Here is a 7,936-nt window from a genome sequence, read left to right as displayed (position 1 = left end):
AAAGGAGAGACCCATCAAAAATGTTACTGGTAGAGGAAGAGATAACTCTGTGCATGATAGTAGAAGGAAACAACAGTTTAGGGACATTCGAAATCGAATGTTCCGTAACAGAATAATAGTTAATTTATTGAAAAATATTTAAAAAAAAGGCCAACAGAAAGCGGCATTTTATAAGAAGAAGAAAAATGTAGAGAAAATTATTGATCATGCTTTTGAAATTAAGCGAAAGTTATTTATTTTGGTAATCAATAGAATTAGGAAACTAAGCAAGGTAATTTCTGATTTCAAAACAAAAAGTAGATGGAAGAGAGTAGTAAATCGTACTAACTTTTGTGAAGTTTTTTCCGGAGAATGGATGCATAGTTCAAGTTGTGAGGCATTTTTTAATGAGGAGAGTTATTTTCAGGATAATGATTTGGTGTTTGCAGTTGACACCAGTGGTCGAGCTTATGAAGTGAAGGATGGTTGTCCAGTTGAAAAAGAACAACTTGTGACAACAGAGACAGAAGAGGCGCTAAGTGATGAGGTTTTAGGAAGACGTCCTAAGGGTCCTGTGTACATTTGGAAGTGTAGTTCTATTTGCAGTGTGCGACAGGTTTCCATCAATTTGCTTTGTGATTTTATACGGACATTTAATAAGAAAAGTTTGAAGCAGAAAATAAAGTTGTTGCAAGATTTAGATCCTTGCAGAGTGAGACAAATGACAGGTTTGCGTGGTCATTCACTGGCTTGTCTTTCCAGGAGAGTATGCCAGAGTGTTTTTCATCATTTCAGGATGCTAGCAGTGCATCATAATAAAGTGAGAAAATTAGTGAGAATGTTGTATTATGCTAAGAGTCCAGCAATTATGCTTAAACAATTATGTGCTGCTCTTTTGCATGGTTCTGAAATAGATGTGAAGAATATTTGTGAAGAAATTGAGTTTTGTTACTTTGGTAGTAGAGATGAGAATGTTCAAATTGACCCAGAAGTAGAGGGTTATGTTGAAGATAATATACAGGTTTCTAGTTCAGATAATTTTCAGAAGGAAATTGCCACGTTTCAGATGAAATCAAGTGAGAGGCCTAATTTCACGTGTGTATGTTGTCGACGCACTTATTATAAGAATCAGACTAAGTTAGTGGATTTATATGCAAAAACTGAAAGGGAAAATAATAGTGAATGGAAGGATTTTGCCACATACTTGATGGTAGAAAATTGTTTTGATTTGGGAGTGGACCAACGTGTGTGTACTTATTGTTGTAATAAATTAAATCAAAACCAGATGCCTGCTAGGGCAGTTCATGATAATCTGGAATTGGTTGAGATTCCTTCAGAATTGAAGGATTTAAATACTTATGAATCTATTTTGATTCAAAGTATCCATCCCTTTCAGGCTATTGTAAGAATGGAGCCAAAGACAGGGAAGTTGCCTCCAACAGATTTACAGAGAGGATTAAAGGGAAGAGTTGTTTATTTGCCTCTAGATTTAAACAAAAACATTAACACAATTGGAGTTGAGAAAGTGGAAGAGGAACCTCTGGTTATCTTGGTTAATGGGGTTCCGACAAAGAATAAGAAAATATGGCAAGATTTAGTGGATGTTAGGAAAGTGAAAAATGCAACTTTGTATTTGAAGAAAAATAATAAGTACTATAAGAATGTATATGTAGCAGAAGAGGAAGTAAGTGATGAAGAGGATAGCGTTTTGTGTGCTGGCCAAATTGAGAAAGTAGAGGTGTCTAATAGTGAAGAAATATATGAACATTATAGTGTTCATCCTTTGCATTCCAAGGAAGTCATGGGGAATGCTATTGAGTTGTTTCAAATGAAACAAGCCAAAGGGAGTCCCATTAGTGTTTGGGAGGAAAGTTTGGAAGCTCGGTGTTTCCCACAGCTATTTCCCACAGGTCAAGGAGGAAGATATGATGAGCGACCTCATCAAATTCCTGCGTCTGAATACCGGACTTTACGATTGTATGCAGAAGATCCTAGGTTTCGTCAATGCATTCCCTATTTGTTTCATCTCCTGTTTGAAAGCGATCTGTCAGGACTGTCATATGCAGTGAACCACATTTTAAAAAGTGGTATACAGATGCGAAACATCTCGGCAAGTGATTTTATGCATAAAATCAATGTCCAAGACAGTATTTTGGATTCTCACTTAATTAATCTCATGGCGTGTCAGCGTGGTACTAATGAGTACTGGTACCGTCGTCATGGTGATTTAAAATGTATGCTGAGGAACTTAGGAACTCCGACATGGTTCCTCACTCTGAGCTGTGCCGAGTATGGCTGGGAAGACTTACTTGAATTTCTACGAGAGGCAAATGGAAATATTGAAAACATTGAATTCAAGACACCTGGAGAACTGTGTTCTTTGGATCCAGTGAATGTATGCAGGTACTTCAATCATAGATTTGAAGCTATGATGTCTTTCATCACAAATAAGAAGAATCCACCTCTTGGAGAGGTGTTGGATTTCTTCTGGAGAAAGGAGTACCAAGCAAGAGGTGCCCCTCATATACATATGTTGTTGTGGATCAAGGATGCACCTAAATTTGGAACAGATCCGGATGACTTAGTGATGAATTTCATAGAACAGTATTCTACGTGTACTGTTCCAAACGCAATGGAGAAGAAAAGCCTAAGAGAACAAGTTCTACGTTTCCAAAGCCATCGTTGTGGAAAGTATTGTCGTCGTAAATTCAGAAACAAGGACAAGTTCTACACCAAATGTCGTTTCAACTTTCCACGACCGGTGATTTCTAAAGGAAGAGTGAACAGTTTGATGTCTTCGCTGAGACATAATGTGACGAGGAAATCACCCAAGAATACATACAATTTGAAAAGGAACGAAGAGTCCAAGTGCATCAATGACTACAACCCAGTGATTTTGTCCATGTGGAATGCTAACATGGATATACAGTTTGTGGCTGACAACTGTATGGCTGTGGCTCAGTATGTGACATCTTACATCACCAAAAAAGAAAAGACAGAACTGAAGGATATGTGGGAGGACATTTCCCATGAAAAGAGCCTCAGCAGGAAGTTGTACAGTTTCAGTCTGAAGATGTTGTCGCATCGAGAAATCGGAGCTTACGAATGTTCTGATCGATTGTCTTCAGCAAGTCTCTATGCCAAATCCAGGAGTATCGTTTGGGCGAGTCTTGGTCTTGCTGCAACGCGAAATCGAGTTCTAAAACCTGTCCGGGAAATTGAGTATTTGGCAGAAAAGGAACCAAACAGTACCGACATTTTGAAGACCAACATGTTGGATACATATTATCCAAATCGAAGCAGTCACCTTGAGAATGTTTGTCTATATGAGGTTCTCCAAAATTATATATTCAAGAGGAACATCAAAGAAGATATTGAGAAAGGAGTGTATGCTGTAATTGGAAGTGAGGGATGCCTGGTCAAGCAAAGAAAATGCCAATTAGTAAACCATCGAAAATTGAGTGGTGAATCTCCAGAAAAAAAGGAGTTTTTCTATTTAGCACTTTTGCAACTTTTCAAGCCTTGGCGTGCAGAAGAGGAACTGCTTGGAGATTTCCTTTGTTACGAAGACTCTTTCAATGCAGCCAAGGAGTCCATAGAATGTCCTGCTTTTCCTAAATATCAAGAAATGCTAACTTTGGAAATTGAGCAGGAAGCAACGATTGCAGCCGAGATTGCCAGAGACAGTTCTCAGGACAGTCAGAGTTCTGTTTCATTGAGTCAAGATCCACTTGGAGGACCTATTATCGAAAATGAAGCTGCCACTGCTATGAATGAAGTGGAAAGAGCCATGGCACATGCTCAGGAGGATTCAGTTAACTTAGAAGACTTGGAAAAACAACTCAACGTTGAGCAGAGGAAAATATATGATGAAGTTACCAAGGAAATTGAGCACGGATTAAGTCATGAGAAGAAAGAGTGCTCATGTACATCGTTGAAGCCTGTCCGACTGTACGTGAGTGGAGAAGCGGGAACTGGAAAAAGTTTCCTCATTAAAGCAATTTCTTGTTATTTGCAGGAAAGGACTGAGTCATCGCTGTCTTGTGTTGTCACCGCTCCTACTGGACTGGCAGCACATAACATTAAAGGTATTACTTTGCATCGTCTACTGATGCTGCCGGTGGAGCATGACAACAAATTACAATACCACAAGTTATCTGGGGATGCTTGCTGTGAAGTTTCAAGAGTCTTGAGGAAAATGAAACTACTTATCATTGACGAAGTAAGCATGGTTTCCAATGTCATGCTTGCCTTTGTGCATTTGAGAATGCAAGAAGTACTTAAAACTGAATATGATGTGTTATTTGGTGGCAAACACATCATTGATTTTGGAGATCTTCTGCAGCTGACACCAGTAAAAGGTCAACCTGTGTTCAAAATACTCACGCATGAAGATACCAGGAAGTGCCTAGGGAGCATTGGCAACGTCAATATATGGTTAAACTTCAATTATGCTGAACTGCATGAAAATATGCGTCAGGCAAAGGATGAAGATTACAAGAATATTCTACAAGATATTAGAATTGGAAAAGTGACCGAACATGGGAAAGAAGCTTTAAATGCACGATTACTGTCAAATTTATATCCCAAACAAGAGATTGTGCCTGAGAATATTTTTCAGAAAATTACTGAGAAGAAATCCGGGATATGTTTGATGCCAACTCTTGCAGAATGTGCCATATTCAACAACAAAATGTTGAATTTAGAAAAGCAAGAGATTGTGAAACTTGAAGCTATCGACAAAATAGAGCACATGGGATCAACAATTATTTTGTCAGACAATTTGAAATCAAAATTGGATTCATTAGAGAAGACTATATCTAAAACAGCGGGTTTTGAAAAGACTTTGAATGTGTGTTTAAATTGCCGAATCATTCTGAGAAGGAATTTACATGTAGAAAGAGGTCTGGTGAATGGATCAATGGGTAATGTTGTTGATTTTGAGAAATACAGAAATAAAGATGGAATAGAATTTTTAAGAATTAAATTTGATGGCATTGAGGAAGTACAGCTAATTGGTCGTTGTTCTGCTAGGTTTTTGCTTGTTAAAGACTTATATGTTCGCCGTAAACAGTTTCCTGTTTGCTTGGCATATGCGGTGACAATCCATAAATCGCAAGGTTTAAGTGTAGACAGTGCATTGGTGAATATTGTCAGTTCTGTGTTCAAGGAGGGTATGGCATATGTGGCATTGTCACGAGTTAGAACTTTATCGGGATTGTACTTGATTGACTGTGATGTCACAAACATTTGTGCGGATCTAGATTGTGTTAAGGAATACAATAGGTTAAGAAGAGAGTATGCGCCACATTTGCCTCAATATCCTTTGCTTGAGAAACGTGTGGTAGGCCGGAAACGTAGAAATATCAGTAATAGTAGGGAGGTTGTTGCAAAAAGACTAAAAGTCAATGAACCGAAAATTGTTAGCAGAAAGAAAGTGGATTCTGTTGAAGATGTTGTCGGTTTTCAATTTGAAAACAGTTCTGGTGTCAACTGCTATGCAAATGTAGTGGTTAATGTTCTCTTTTCACTAGAGAGTTTAAAAGAACAGATTCTGTTGAATTCAGAACAAATTTTATGCTGTTTGTTGAATTCTGTTTTCGAGAAATGTAGCACTGATCGAACAAAAGTAGAAAGTGTGTCTGAAGTTCGTTATCTGTTAGATGAATGTTCAGGTCAAACAGACTTCTCTGAAAATAATCAGCAAGATTGTCAGGAGTTTTTAATGTATATGCTTGATGTATTGCAAGATGAGGGTGTAGATGTAGATCACCTGTTTGGGCTTTCTTATCAATGGCAGCATGACTGCGAGAACTGTATGGTATCAAGTACTACTAGTGTAGACTCAGAAAGATTTATATATTTAACTTTGCCAGACAGTAAATCAGTGTCCTTTAATAAGCTAGTAAATGCAGCGGATCACAACATGGAGTGTACCCAATGTAAATGTGATATGATGTCAACATTATTTATACGTAGATATGGCCAGTATGTCATTTTAATGATCCAACGATGTAGGCCTGATGGTTCAAAATTGTCAACTTTAATAAAATATTTTGTGGCTTCTCAGCTGTCAATATCAGGGAGGACTTTTGTAACTGTAGCAATTATCTATCACGATGGTCTATCAACAACATCAGGACATTATACAGCTTACTTAAAGTCTCGAAACGGCTGGTCATTCTGCAATGATTCCATTGTAACTTTCAAAAAAAAATTGCCGTTTGACCTTAAAAATTCTTATCTGGTGTTTTTAAAACCAAAATTTTAAGTAGAGGGAATGTAAGTCTGCAATGCTGTCTAGATTAAAAATCCAACTATATAAACCTGATGCAAGTAAGTCTGCTTCATAGTAAGCAGTATCAGTGTCATAGGAAAAGGAGAACATGAGTGACAAAGAAGAGTAAGATATTAGTAGTCCAGGATTGTGAAAATAATCTCAAATGTTTTCTTTTTGAAAGTTGCGAAAATAGAAAATGTCGGGATTTGATTGGAAGAATTACAAGACTTGCAAATCGCGGCAACATGATTTGGCCTAGTGGAAACATGTGATAGAATGAGAGAAGTCTTTTTTTCTATGTAACATATTTTTCGTATCGATGGAGGTTTTCTTTCAGAAAGTGGCGGGCTGAAAATATTTATAGCACAACAGAGTGGATGCTGTTTATAGGACATCCTTCGACGTCATTGAAAGTAAGTTAATTTTAAGGAGTTTTGAAATCAGTTTTCTTAGTTTGTATGGGTTTTTTAAACACAGTCATTTTGATTGTGTTTTTTTTTCCCCGCTGTTACATGATGAATACCTTCAAGTCACTGATTTAAGTGAAATTTGATACATTCTGAGAACAGCAAAAATAAACCATTTAACATGTATAATTAATGTTATGCTTTTTGAAATTATGATATATATTTAGAAATGTGAGGTAGATATGGAGAAGCTGAGTCTTCTGTAAGTGTCAATTTTAATGCTTACAGTGCTGTACTTCTAGGTACTGTTTTTTAAAAAAAAAAAAGAAATAGGCCTCACCTCAAAGAAAGCTCTTGAAAGCACACATCTTATTTGCATCCTAAAACAATCATTTAAAATGTTTGACACAATTTTATGATGGCTTTACATCTTTTTTGCGCTGTTATTGCATCACTATTGTGAGACATAAGCAATGCAAAAGAAGCATCATGTTTCAAAATAGGCCTCATTTCATCAGCATGAAGATACTGTTTTTTTAAAATAAATATCTTTAGGATTGTGTAGGGGTCGTAGAGAAGTAGAGGTTTCTGTAAGTGTCAAAGTTGTTTAAAAACTGTTTCTTCTTGAACCTTTTCCCTTCTTTTTTCTAATTTTTAAATACATGTTTTAATATTTTTGGAAATGTTTGTTCTCTCTTTTACAGATTGAATGTATGAAAAATTTGCTTGAAAAGTTAACATGAATTATAAGGTAAATGTTTTCTACTTTTTTAACCTGCATTCCACTGCTGATGATGTCACTGACTATGTTATGATTGATGTAATAAGTGGGCATGTTTTACTGCAATGGTAGGTCTTCACATCTATTATCTCGTCTGTATTCTTCAACAAGCATAAATTTGATATGCAACCCAGAGTACGGTTCACCTTAAACAAACTTTTAGAGAGGACACACCTTATCGTCACCCTCAATCATTCATTTAATCTATCACATTTAACATCTATTAGTTCTACTGCTTCATTTCTTTAATCTTTACTTTCCTGTGTTTGCTACTTCTCTCCTTCCTTTCTCTATTACTTAATTTTTCTACTCCTTCCAGTATTTTTCTCAGTCCCTCTCTTCTCATACTTCTTCATTATTATTCACTAATTCTGTCTCTATTAATGTTACTGTTTCTGAATGATCTCCAAAATTTTTTAAAACAAGAACAGTAAGTATAAGGATAGGAAAAGACATTTATGTTACAAGAAAGACAACTATAGGAAGTAA

The sequence above is a fragment of the Lissotriton vulgaris genome, chromosome 4_1, assembly GCF_964263255.1.
Source record: "Lissotriton vulgaris chromosome 4_1, aLisVul1.2, whole genome shotgun sequence".
In the NCBI taxonomy this organism is placed as follows: domain Eukaryota; kingdom Metazoa; phylum Chordata; class Amphibia; order Caudata; family Salamandridae; genus Lissotriton; species Lissotriton vulgaris.
The sequence above is the reverse complement of the archived record's forward strand: the minus strand, read 5'-3'. Positions refer to the sequence as shown.